Consider the following 14,339-nt stretch of genomic DNA (forward strand, 5'->3'; position numbering starts at 1 on the left):
CTAGGCTAGATTCTGTGGATACAGAACATTACTGTTACCATTAGTGTTTTCAATAATGAATAAGAGAAAGTGCTTTACAATTTATAGAAGCCTGTTTACATAATCAGCAGTACTGGTAAATCAGCTCTTTCCAAAACAACAGCAATCTGGTTTGTAGTGTTTGCTCATTTTCCTAGTGTAAATATTCCCACCATAGCAGATTTCAAGCTAATAAAAGTTTAACAACTTGCTTGCAAAGTTTCTAAATATTTGACAATTGGCTCTTACAAGTTGGTGCATAAGCCAGCTCCAGCACCATAATCCTCGTAATAATGTCATTTCTATTTCACAAGAGAAGAAATTTCTCTAAGGTAATATATTCAATAAGTAATAGAAAAGGAATTAAAATCTAGCTCAAAGTTTAGATTCCCCAAATCCTTTGCCTTTTTTACAACATGATGGAACCTCTTATAACTCCTCACTTTCGTAGAGTGCTTTCCAGGTTAAAAAATGATGTTATCTGTGATCATTTGATCTAAGTATTTGATCCCTAAGTAAGGAATCCAAAACACAGAATGATTATCCCTATTTTTCACGGGAGGAAATGAAGGCCTAGGAAGAGGTAGATGCTAAAGGTCACAGAGCCAGGATGAAATACCAGGTTATTTTTCCTAATCATGACACTCTCTCCTGTACCAGGCAGTCTCTGAAGACATGGTTCCTATCCTGTTGAAGCTCACAGACTACTTATGGAAGTAATAATTACACGTCATCCCCCATGACAAGTGAGCCATATTCTGTTCTACAGAGCCAAGAGAGACGGGAACAATGGTAAAAGAGGTAGGATGTGAAGGTAAGGTGTGTGACGGAGGGAAGGAAATCGGGGTCGAATAAGAGCACTGGCAGGGGCAGGGAAGCAGGAATGACCAGAGGGTGCGTGAGGGGGTTGCTGGCCCAGAAACAGTAGTGGCTAATGTGGGGGAGCAGTGTGCAGCAAGGGTAACTCCTGCCTCCACACATGGGCTCTGAAAGCTTATGATACAGTGCAGGTGATTCTTCCCTCCTAACAAACCAGAGAGATCACTTTAACTGGACAGGGTTAGGTTAAGAGGCACTTAAATTATAGGGTATGGAGAAATCTAAGCCTTGAGAAGCTGCCTGGGAATATAAGGTTGGGGCAGGGGGAAGAAAGAAGAAAAACTGGAGCCCTTTATTACAGACCCCATTCCACCCACTCCAGCCTCCCCTCCCCTGTTCTTTTTGTGCTCATCTCTGAGCTTCGACATTACTGATCTCCTCATTATACTTTCTGGCTGATCACCTGCCACAACCTTGAGCTGTCTCCTGCCTTTGGCCTCTCTCACCTTGCCCTGCCTGATCTCTTTTAAGACTGCTGATTTCATACTATCTGACCTGGCCGCTGACTCAGCAGTTACTTCTGGTCTGCCTTGGCTGCAGGACTCTTGGTTATCCTATAGAGCAGCAGTCCCCAACCCTTTTGGCACCAGGGACCAGTTTTGTGGAAGATACTTCTTCCACGGACCAGGGACGGGGGATGGTTTCGAGATGGTTCAAGTGCATTACATGTATTGTGCACTTTACTTCTATTATAATTACACTGTAATATATAATGAAATAATTCTACAACTAACCATAATGTAGAATCAGTGGGAGCCCTGAGCTTGTTTTCCTGCAACTAGATACTCCCATCTGGGGTTGATGGGGGACAGTGATAGATCATTAGTCATTAGATGCTCATAAGGGGAACACAACCTAGATCCCTAGATCCCTCACATGCACGTTTCACAGCAGGGTTCGCACTGCTATGAGAATCTAATGCCCCCACGGATCTGACAGGAGGTGGAGCTCAGGCAGTAATATGAGTGACAGGGAGTGACTATAAACACAGAGGAAGCTCTGCTGGCTCACCCACCCACTGCTCACCTCCTGCTGTTCCACCCAGTTCCTAACAGGCCGCAGACTGGTACCAGACTGTGGCCTGGAGGTTGGGAACCCCTGCTATACAGCACAAGTGCTATATGCTATTGGTTCACATGAATTGCATACCCAAATATATATGTGAATTTCAGCCAAACACGTACTTGTGTGATTTATTTTTTTTGAATCAAACTATCCGACTTTGTATTAATTCCTGGTCAATTTCTACTTTGTCAATTTTTTATCCTGAACTTCTGCCTAATGACATCATGTTAGGATGAGCTCATACACAAAAAGTTAGAAAAACGCATGTTTGTTTTGTAATTTTTTCCTATCTCTAACAGGTTAAGGATGAGTGTGAAGTGGACCTCTTCCCATTGGCGTGGGAATGGGTCTAATCACAGTCATCAAATGCAGTTTGATATTTAAGAGATCAGGGAAAAACAGGACAATCGAGGAATATGGTTCAACCCGCTTATTTCACATATGAGAATCAAATTTCAAAGAGATTGCGGACTTGCTTAATATAACAACTGCCCAGTGGCAGAGCTGAGATGAGTCCTCCTTCCTCAGCCCAGCTCCTTCCACTAGCATGGTTGTTTGTTTATTCGAAGAGAAACAAATAGCCGTGGTATCATGGCCACTGATGACAAAAACAATAGCTATTCACAGTGCTATTCTAGATGCACTAAAACTAATCCCAAGGAAACACTAGCGCCCACCTAGCGGGGTGACCCTGCGCCTATCCACAGGCCAGCAGGAGGCTACCCACTGACTGCTCTCAGAATGGGCAGAGGTGAGGTAAACCTCAAGGTGTGTATAAAGCTGTGTAGTCAAATAGGCTTCCCTCATGCTCACCAAGAATATCCAGTCTAACGTGACCCAACAAAGGCAGAGAAATAGAGAGGTTACAAGAACAAAGGGAAAGAAAAATCATCACCATGGCTATATTCAAATGATCAGAGTTGACTCTACATTTAAGAAGAATGTAGGAAGCTAAAAATACCTAAGTTTTACCTGTGTTAGTATGCACACCCACACTGCTGCCACTGCACAGTGAAGAGACTGTCAGGTGGAAACACAGGCGGTTCCACTATCTCTGGCTGTCTTCTGCCCTCTCAGTTCCTCTCTCCCTGTGCAAATCTGGCTCAGGTACCCTCATAGGAGCTGATTGTTTGGTCCTTTCCATTCATAAGAAATCAAAGCTAGTATATATTAGAAGGAGACAGAAAGGAAGTGGGGCAAGATTTTTGAATGTTGAGAGTCAAAGGGAAAAAGATAAGGAATATCGGAGGGGTAAAGGGCAAACTTGGAATGGCACCCTTACCAGAAGAAAGTACTATGGGGGCCAGGCGCGGTGGCTCATGCCTGTAATCTCAGCACTTTGGGAGGCTGAGGCAGGCGGATCACCTGGGGTCAGGAGTCTGAAACCAGCCTGCCCAACATGGCGAAACCCCATCTCTACTAAACATACAAAAAATTAGCTGGGCGTGGTGGCAGGCGCCTGTAATTCCAGCTACTCGGGAGGCTGAGGCAGGAGAATCGCTTGAACCCAGGAGGCGGAGATTGCAGTGACCCGAGATGCTGCCCCTGCACTTCAGCCTGGGCAATAGAGGGAGACTCCGTTTCAAAAACAAAAGAAAAACAAACAAACAAACAAACAAAAAACAAAACAGAAAAGAAAAGAAAAAAGAAAAAGAAAGTCCTCTGGGAAGGTCTGTAGGTGAGGTGATGCTACTGCCGCCCTTACAACAGGTCCCCATCTACAAAGGGCGCAGGAAGTGCTCCCATATCTGCCCTTGAGGAACACTTTCCCTGCCTTCTGAGTTTCTTGGCCCCAAGAGGAGGAAGTGGTTTGTGCAAAATTAGTCGGCAAGAGTTGGAGACAGCAGCAGCTGCGCATTCGGCCGGGCACTGCCAATTTCTGGAAATTACCTTGGTTTTGTGCCAAGATCCCAGGATGCAATGTAGAGAAAAAGAGGAATGGAGGAGGCAATGTGGCCAAATGGCTCTCAAATTCTTGAATTTCTATCATAGAATACAATTTTTCCCATGTTACTAATTGAGGATTTTTATAATGATCAGATTTTGAATTTTATATCATAAATATGAATAAATCAAAAGATTTTGGACAATGTAGCCCCACAAAGTTTTTAGTGTGACTAAAATTGAATAAAAAATTAAATTAAGCATTATTTCTACAAGATTTATTGATTGATGCTGAGCTCTTTCTAAGCTACCTTCTCTTTACTTGGCGTCTTCTTGCCTATCTTTAAAAATGAATACAACACTGCCATCTTAGCCGTCTGGTCATTTCTCTAAAATTCATATAGCTGTTGAGAACGTAAAATCATTTCTGCTGCTAGGAGCATCAATCCCATTTTAAAATTTAGATGATTTTTTTTTTTTTTTTTTTTTTTTTGAGGCGGAGTCTCGCTCTGTCGCCCGGACTGGAGTGCAGTGGCCGGATCTCAGCTCACTGCAAACTCCGCCTCCCGGGTTTGCGCCATTCTCCCGCCTCAGCCTCCCGAGTAGCTGGGACTACAGGCGCCCACCACCTCGCCCGGCTAGTTTTTGTATTTTTAGTAGAGACGGAGTTTCACTGTGTTAGCCAGGATGGTCTCGATCTCCTGACCTCGTGATCCGCCCATCTCGGCCTCCCAAAGTGCTGGGATTACAGGCTTGAGCCACCGCGCCCGGCCTGGATGATGTTACTTGTGCATAGTAATAACATAAAATGATTTTTCCAGGATAGAGGTCTGTCACCCAGATCTTAATTTGAACTTTGAAAACATTAGCTAGCATTCTCGAATGGAGTTGTATGATTAGAAGTATGTGACTTCAAATCAGATAAAAAGAATGGCCTACAATCGTGCCTTTATCCCTACTTACTCTCTTAACTGTGGACAATCTCCTGAAATGCCTATTTGAAGGAACAATAAAAACTCAATCGATGAAATCCACTGACCTACCTCATTTCACCTTCTTTATAACATTTCATTCAACAATGATGCATTCAAAAATATTGATTCCATGTTTGCCATGTACCTATATTTTCGGTTAAAATTATGAATGTTTAATAATCTTGAAGTATGCTGGAGACAGCAAAAAAATAAAAATTACAAAGAAGCAAATTCTCCATGGTGACAAATTACCTTCTGAATACCAGTACCTATAAATGCAACTGTGATTACAGTTATAATAAGTTTTTTGTAGGCTTTAAAACCAATAAAGATACTTCATTTTCAGAGTAGTAGTCTGTAAATTTATCAAGAAATAGAAACTTGTGAGACTTCAAAAATGCCCTAAGTCAAAAGTGAAACATCTTGACCAAAGGAATGATTTAGCCATAAATCATATCATAAATGCTATCTCCATAAATCTTTAATAAATAATATATAGTATTTTAAGTATTAATATTCAACATTTTCTGACCTAAATCCAACTTGCCATGTGAATGATAAAATCAATAACTTTAAATGTTTTAAAAATAAGATACAGACATATATGTACCTTTAAACATATAAATATTAATAGGTATAAAAAGTCAAAATGTTTATAATTAAGTAAACATTTTAAGAAATTAGCTTTAAAAGGTCAACAGTGGTTATTATTGTTGTTCTTTGACGTTTTCTATATTTTTCCAAATTTCTACCATTAGCATGTATTATTTGTTTAATCAGAGGTTTCCAATACAAATCCTTGTTGCTTTAAACAAACAGATTAATGGGCCCACTTCATTATATTTGCAGGTATGAAAAATGATGTGAAATGTTAAGGATACTGTCAGGAAAGCTAATTGTCACTGTGTGCTGAGGCTTGCAAACAGGCTGAAAAAGAATTATAGGCCAGACGTGGTGGCTCACACCTGTAATTCCAACATTTTGGGAGACCAAGGAGGAAGGCTCACCTGAGGTCAGGAGTTCGAGACCAGCCTGGCCAACATGGTGAAACCCCAGCTCTACTAAAAATACAAAAATTAGCAGGGTGTGGTTGTGCACACCTGTAGTTCCAGCTACTCAGAAGGCTGAGGCAGAATTGCTTTAACCCAGGAGGCAGAGGTTGCAGTGAGCCAAGATCATGCCACTGCACTCCAGCCTGAGCGACAGAGTGAGACTGTCTCAAAAAAAAAAAAAAAAAAAAAGATGATAAATTCAAAATAAAAAGAAAAGTGAACTTAAAAAGATGACAATGAGCAAACAAAAGTTAATGACTCCTATTTTGTTTTTACCTTTTCTACTGATGAGATTCACATTCATTCTAGAAAAGGTAGAATGATAATGATTAACAGAATTGAAACCCAAAAGAGATGAAGAGACAAGAACGTATATCAGTGTCTTGATTATTTCCAACTTCTAAGGTCCAGATGAATTACATGTGGAGGCACCAAAACTCTTGCATTTAGGATTACAAAAACAACCTTTGGTAAAGAATTATCTTCAGGAACTATGAGCAAGACAGTTGTTCATGGAAAAGTAGAAGATAAAGAAATACCCTTTTTTTTTTAAAGGAAGATTACAGAATATATAGAACCATGAACTTGAGTTGGTCCCTGATAAGATACTAAGTATACAGTAAGCATTCAATAAATGCTAGTCCCTTTCCTTTTCTTTTCCTTTTATTTTGTGACTGTTTCCTCTCTCTTTTTGGAACTCTCCTAAGATACATAGTTTAGGAGAACAAGAATTGAAATGGTTTAAAAATTATTATTAGGCCGGGTGCGGTGGCTCAAGCCTGTAATCCCAGCACTTTGGGAGGCTGAGATGGGCGGATCACGAGGTCAGGAGATCAAGACCATCCTGACTAACATGGTGAAACCCTGTCTCTACTAAAAAAATACAAAAAACTAGCCGGGCGTGGTAGCGGGCGCCTGTAGTCCCAGCTACTCAGGAGGCTGAGGCAGGAGAATGGCGTAAACCTGGGAGGCGGAGCTTGCAGTGAGCTGAGATCCGGCCACTGCACTCCAGCCTGGGTGACAGAGCGAGACTCTGTCTCAAAAAAAAAAAAAATTATTGTTAAATGTAAAAGTTAAAATAAAAATAAAATTAAAATTATTTTTAAAGAATTTGTTTCATAGCTGGGCAAGGTGGCTCATGCCTGTAATCCCAGCACTTTGGGAGGCTGAGGCGGGAGGATTGCTTGAGCCCAGGAGTTTAAGACCAGCCTGGGCAACACAGTGAGACTCTGTTACTACAAAGAAAAATTAGCTGGGCATGGTGGCACGTGCCTGTAGTCCCAACTACTCACTAGGCTGAGGATCACTTGAGCCCAGAGGGTCTAAGCTGCAGTGAGCCATGATTGCTCCACTGTGGTCTAGTTTGAACAACACAGCAAGGCTCAGTTTCAAACAAGAAGTGCTATAATACACACTTTAAAGTTATTTCTCACCCAAACAATCAATATTCAGATGTACTTCATCATATTGAGAATAATATTGTAAGGGCTTAAGAGAGAAGGCGCTAGAGGAAGATAGATCTGGATTCAAATCGTAGTCACTAACCTCACCATAACTCTCTCTAAGCCTCAATTTTGTCGTCTATCATTAGCAGTAATAACAGAATCCACCTCATACAGTAGATGATTATATGAGATAGTACATAGTACATATATAACACATTTAGCCTCAATATTTGTTAGCTATGCAAATCTTTTTTTTTTTTTTTTTTTTTTTTTTTTTTTTTTTTTTTTTTTTTTTTTTTTTTTGAGACGGAGTCTTGCTCTGTCGCCCGGGCTGGAGTGCAGTGGCCGGTTCTCAGCTCACTGCAAGCTCCGCCTCCCGGGTTCACGCTATTCTCCTGCCTCAGCCTCCCGAGTAGCTGGGACTACAGGCGCCCGCCACCTCGCCCGGCTAGTTTTTTGTATTTTTTAGTAGAGACGGGGTTTCGCCGTGTTAGCCAGGATGGTCTCCATCTCCTGACCTCGTGATCCACCCGTCTTGGCCTCCCAAAGTGCTGGGATTACAGGCTTCAGCCACCGCGCCCGGCCAGCTATGCAAATCTTTAGAAGAACTAGAATAAACAGAGAATATGTCAATATGCTCAATATATATGTGAAATCAAGGGGAATAAAAAGAAGGGCAAGGGAAAGACAAGTAAGCTTTTCTTTAGGAAAGTGATAAGATGAGAAAAGAGAGCTAAGAAGAGAGAAACGGGTTGATATATATAGAAACTGAGGCAAGCTGAGCTTGTAACATTCATTTGGTATTATCAATGAAAGCATAAAGAATCAATAAATAGTGAGATACCAGGTGAAAAGGGTAAAAGCAAGATGGAAAACAGGAGACAAAAATCCCAAATGTATGCAACTTCTTTTTCATATTTCATTTCCTTTGTCTTTAATTACAGTAGTTATTTTTACATTCTAGGTTTTAATTACATTGCACACACAAAAAGGAAGGTTCTACATGGCTATAATGTTTGGGAGAATATTAATACTATGTAGTTCTAGCATTTGGGAGAAAAACTTGGCCGGGCGCAGTGGCTCGCACCTGCAATCCCAGCACTTTGGGAGGCCGAGGCAGGTGGGTCACCTGAGGTTGGGAGTTTGAGACCAGCCTGACCAACATGGAGAAACCCCATCTCTACCAAAAATACAAAATTTGCCGGGCGTGGTGGCACATGCCTGTAATCTCAGCTACTCAGGAGGCTGAGGCGGGGGAATCACTTGAACCCGGGAGGCAGAGGTTGCAGTGAGACAAGATCACGCCATTGTACTCCAGCCTGGGCAACAAGAGTAAAACTCTGTCTCAAACAAAACAAAACAAAACAAAACACACACAAAAAATTAACCCCTCTGGTTTTATATTGTGATGTTAAATTAGGAGATGATTTCATTGACTCAAGAAAATATCTCTAGAAAAACATTGCTTATGCTTTAAAGATAAGAATAATTAGACCAGGGCAGGGCAGGGTGGCTCATACCTGTAATCCCAGCACTTTGGGAGGCTGAAGCAGTAGATCACTTGAGCCCAGGAGTTCAAGACCAGCCTGGGCAACATGACAAAACCCCGTCTGTATTAAAAATACAAAACAAAAATTAGCTAGGCATGGTGGCACATGCCTGTAGTCCCAGCTACTCAGGAGGCTGAGGCACGAGAATCTCTTGAAGCCGGGAGGCAGAGGTTGCAGTGAGCCGTGATCGCGCCACTGCACTCCAGCCTGGGAGACAGAGTGAGACACTACCTCAAAAATAAATAAATAAATAAACAAATAAATAAATAAATAAACAAACAAAATCTATGTCATTTGGGAAGTGATGGATAGTGTGCTGCTTAGTAAGAATAGGCTGGCTCTGCTGTCAGGAGATTCATGACTCTAAGCAAGTGAGAAGGGAGGAAAACTCTTTAAAAAATGTGTTTTAAGAGTAGAGACAGGATCTCACTATATTGCCCAGGCTGGTCTTGAACTCCTGGCCTCAAACAATACTCCCACTTCAGCCTCCCAAAATGCTAGAATTACAGGCATGAGCCACCACACCTGGCCAAAAAATCTTTTTGAAAGAAATTATATTACGAAAATTTTCTTTTCTCATTAAATTCATTGTCAGTATTTAGATTGTTTTGTTGGACAGTAAAATATAACTAGAGATATCAATATATAATACATTCTGTACTTATGTTATACTATACATTAAAATCAAATAATTCATTGCCAGTTTAATATTTCAGGCTGTTGAAGAGCATCAGTAACAGACTTCGACTTCCAATGACATATATGAAAGTTCTCACAAAGCTGCAGATTCTACACACTGTTCCTGGGCAAGTCCTAGATATACTTGGCAGGCAAGATGTCATCAAAAGTCCTTCTGCCATCCTTGCACTGCTTTTCCAGGCCTTTCTTAAGAATGGTAGAATCATAGATGGTTCAAGTTGGAGGGTGCAGTGATTGGGTCACGCCTTCTATTTGTCAAGATACACAACTAAGTCTCATAAGTTTGTGAGAGTAGAATCAAACATTGTTTATCTCTATACCTTGTCCTTTTTCTTTTCCCACCATCTAGCCTCAGCACCTAGTGCAGAACCTGATATAATATGGTGGAATTCACTTTTTGGATGAGAAGATTTTACATGCGCACAGAGCAATGTGATAACATATTAACAACATTTATTGAGATTATGTGAAACTGCTCTAAACACATTTCCCATATTCACTTCTCTAATCCTCACATCAACCCTTTGGGAAAGGTACTATTATTACCCCTTAACAATAATTCGTGAAAAATTGGGGCACAGATAGTTTAAATGACTCACAGCTATTAAGTGGTGAAGACAGGAATTGAACCCAGTTCCACTCCAGTTCCACAGCCTGAGCCCAAGACCAACCCCTTAACCACAATACTGTATTGTTGATATTATAATGGGCTTCTGTTTAACTAAAAAAGGTCTAGGTCAGAAAAATATGGAATAGGCTCATATTTTACCTTGAACTTAGGTTCTAAACTTAGGGTGAAAGGTACAAATTCTTAGCAATAACTGAAGATAATTGGAGAATTCTAAAATATGCTCACTTTCTTTAGGATTTACTCCATTCTGGTTTTTGTTTTGTTTTGTTTTTTGTTTTTTGAGATGGAGTCTTGCTCTGTTGCCCAGGCTGGAGTGCAGTGGCACAATCTCAGCTCACTGCAACATCTGCCTCCTGGGTTCAAACGATTCTCCTGCCTCAGCCTGCTGAGTAGCTGGGACTACAGGCGCGTGCTGCCACATCCAGCTAATTTTTGCATTTTTAGTAGACATAGGGTCTCACCATTTTGGCCAGGCTGGTCTTGAACTCCTGGCCTCAGGCAATCCACCTGCCTCAGCCTCCAAAAGTGCTGGGATTACAGGCGTGAACCACTGCTCCCAGCCCCATTCTGTTTTTAACATTAAAACTCTATACTTGCATCATCCAATATTGTAGCTTCTAGTTATATGTAGTTATTTAACTTTAATTAAAATTAAATAAAATAAAGGTTTAGTTCCTCAGCTGTACTAGTCCATTTTAGGTATTTAGTAGCCACATGTGGCTAGTGACAACCATATAGGACAGTGCAAAAAATAACATTTCCATCATTACAGGAAGTTCCATTGGACAGTGTCGCTCTGTGTGCTTTATTCATATTAATAGATTGATCTGTTCTAAGGATTAACCAACATTGTGGCTCCCTTCCTACATGGGGATTTGCTAACTGCACAGTACTCCACTACCCTCTTTAATATGACAGGTTTGCAACCATGTTTTAGTAATATTTGTGAATGATTTAAGTATAGCTCGTTCTAATGATGATTCATCAGGATCAAACTGAATTGGGGATTTCATCTTTTAAAAGACTGTCCAAGGAATCACAGCCAGGTGTCTAAAAGGAGTCAGAGGAATAATTTTCAATACCTAAGTAGGTTCATTTGTGGAAAATCTAAAAAATGAAATTAGATTACTGCTACCATCATTCCTTGAAGCTCCTAATCACAGGACTAGTGTAGGTGAAAAGCAGAAACCTAAGGGAGGGCTAATGGAGGAAAAGGTGAATAGGAACAGAAGTTTTACCAAATCACCAGAAGTATGTGTCACTTCTCAGAGGAGACTGTGTTACAGATAACCAGGACAAAAACTCCAGGAAGAACAAAGCACTCCTGACTCTGGATCCAGTGTCAAATTTTAATAGAGCAGTAACCAAAGCCAAAGTAGTGAGAGATCCTATTGTTTTAGACTTTTACATTTCTTGTGACTTACTGTTGTTTTTGTTCACAGAAGTAGTCCTGAGCTTTAATTTTTTTAAGTAATGATTCAATCAAGATGATACCCTAGAAAATGTGTGATAGAACATTTTGAGCTTTACCAACAATAGAAATCTGAAATTGTCAAAGATTGGCCATTTTTCACTTGTCTTATGTCACTGTTTTGGAATGACTTTGTGCTAGAGTGTAATCCATACCCATTGTTTAATTATTCATTGAGGGTAGTTTCAATTTCTAATCCCAATATATAGCTGAAATTTGCAGACTATTAAAGGATCCTAGATAAATCCCATCTGTCCAAAACAAGGATGGCAAGGAAGAACATCAATAAATATTAATTATTGATTCTAAGTGCTAAAAAATGATAAATATATAAGACAGTTCTAATGGAAAGAAAAATAAATGCAAAATAATAAACTATTTGTGACAGAAAACAATATGTAGTCCCTCAATACAAAGATAAATATTACAAAGGATAGAATTTAAAGACATATTTAGGCTGGGCATGGTGGCTTACACCTGTAGTCCCAGCACTTTGGGAGGCTGAGGTGGGAGGATCACCTGAGGTCAGGAGTTCGAGACCAGCCTGGCCAACATGGTGAAACCCCATATCTACTAAAAATAGAAAAATTAGTTGGGCGTGTGGTACACGCCTTTGTCCAGCTACTCAGGAGGCTGAGGTAGGAGAATCACTTGAACCTGGGAGGTGGAAGCTGCAGTTAGCTGAGATCGTGCCACTGCACTCCAGCCTGGGTGACAGAACAAGATTCTGTCTCAAAAAAAAAAAAAAAAAAAGACATATTTAGCTGCCTCCCTTTAGGAATCATACTTTTAATTCATTACAAGTTCACATGGTTTCATTAAGTGCTCCTAAAAAGTTGCATATAAATCACATTTTTAAAATAACATTTAAAAATCACTAATAGAAATTACTACTTGAAGTATCACTGATAAATCTACTTGCAAAATGAAGAATCCTTCTGAAATGCTAATGATTGCTTTATTATTGTACTTGTTTGCTTAATTTGAATTTTCTGTTGTTTCAATGTCTAGTATTAGTTATTTAATTAAACATCAATTTCATAACTCTTAGTAAATTTGCCTGAGTAGGTGGTGTGTCCAGCAAATCTACCTGAGAAGTTAGTATTTGTCATGGGCTTGGAAACCGTATGCCCAAACATTTTAGAACTGTGTGCAAAATAACAGCAATAAGATTTTGTATAAAGGCTTGATGACTCTTCATATGAGTAAACTGTGAGGTTTTGTACATGGGTTTCGTGACGTACATTCTGGCTATATGCAAATGTTTTTCCCTTCATTTTCTGATTTTTTCTCTGTGTTCTAAATAACTGATTGCAAATTCATGTGTATGCATGTCTAGCTGTTCTTGAAGCATGATATAATCTACAGTTAGGACATCTCATAAAGTGAGGACAAGAAGAGACAACTCTGCCTGAAGAAGCCAGGAAAAACCAAGGGCCCTTTTACCTAATACTTTGCTTCCGATGATAGCTTTGAATGGGGAGTCATTGTTTTTTGGGACATCTGTTTACAAAAGGAATGGGTATAACATAAACTCACTTTTCTTAATAGCCCATGGAAGAATCTTATTCGTAAGTTGAACCTTTTTTTTTTTTTTTTTTTTTTCTGAGACAGAGTCTTGCTCTGTTGCCCAGGCTGGAGGGCAGCGGTGTGATCTTAGTTCACTGCAACCTCTGCCTCCTGAGTTCAAGTGATTCTCCTGCCTCAGCCTCCTGAGTAGCTGAGATTACAGGTGCACACCACAACACCTGGCTAATTTTTGTATTTTTAATAGAGACAGGTTGCTCCATGTTGGTCAGGCTGGTCTTGAACTCCTGACCTCAGGTGATCTGCCCACCTCAGCCTCCCAAAGTGTTGGGATTATAGGCATGAGCCACTGTGTGGGCCTATTTTTTAATTTTTAAAAATTGACACATAATAATTGTACATTGTTATGGGATACAGAGTGATGTTTCGATACATGTAATACATAGTGAGCATATTGGGGAAATTAGCATATACATCATCTCGAACATTTATCTTTTTTGTGTTGGGAACATTATTCTCTTTTCTAGCTATTTGGGAATACATATTATTGTTAACTATAGCCATCCTGCAGTACTATGGGACACTATAGCTATAGAATTTATTCCTCCTGTCTAGCTATAATTTTGTATATTTTAACAAATCCCTCCCTATCCATCCTTCCCAGCCTCTAGAAACCTCTGTTCCACTCTTTACACCTATGAGTTTAACTTTCTTAGCTTCTGGGTATGAATGAGAACATGTGGTGTTTAACTTTCTGTTACTGGCTTATTTCACTTAACATAACGTCCTCTAGGCCAGGGATCCCCAGCTCCCAGGCTGCAGACTGGTACCTGTTTGTGGCTTGTTAGGAACCAGGCTGCACAGCAGGAGGTGAGTGGCAGGCGAGCATTACCGCCTGAGCTCTGCCTCCTGTCAGATCAGCAGCGGCGTTAGATTCTCACAGGAGTGCAAACCCTATTGTGAACTGCACATTCGAGGGATCTCATAAGGTTGTGCGCACCTTATGAGACTCTAATGCCTGATGATCTGAGGTGGGACAGTTTCATCCCCAAACCATTCCCACCCACCACCCACCACATCCCTGGTCTGTGGAAAAACTGTCTTCCACGAAACTGGTCCATGGTACCAAGAAGGTTGGGGACTG

General features: G+C 40.5%; 1 protein-coding gene across 1 annotated transcript in view; it reads right to left on the bottom strand.

Moving 5' to 3' along the window:
* Positions 1-8,878, bottom strand: part of MAP3K13 (mitogen-activated protein kinase kinase kinase 13) — a 71,853-nt gene extending 62,975 nt beyond the window's left edge. Inside the window, exon 1 of the mRNA XM_030931050.1 lies at positions 8,838-8,878. The gene's annotated coding sequence lies outside the window, so the exon portion shown is untranslated. The remainder of the gene's footprint in view (positions 1-8,837) is intronic.
* Between the last annotated feature and the right edge of the window lie 5,461 nt (positions 8,879-14,339).

This window comes from Rhinopithecus roxellana, chromosome 1, assembly GCF_007565055.1.
Source record: "Rhinopithecus roxellana isolate Shanxi Qingling chromosome 1, ASM756505v1, whole genome shotgun sequence".
Lineage (NCBI taxonomy): Eukaryota > Metazoa > Chordata > Mammalia > Primates > Cercopithecidae > Rhinopithecus > Rhinopithecus roxellana.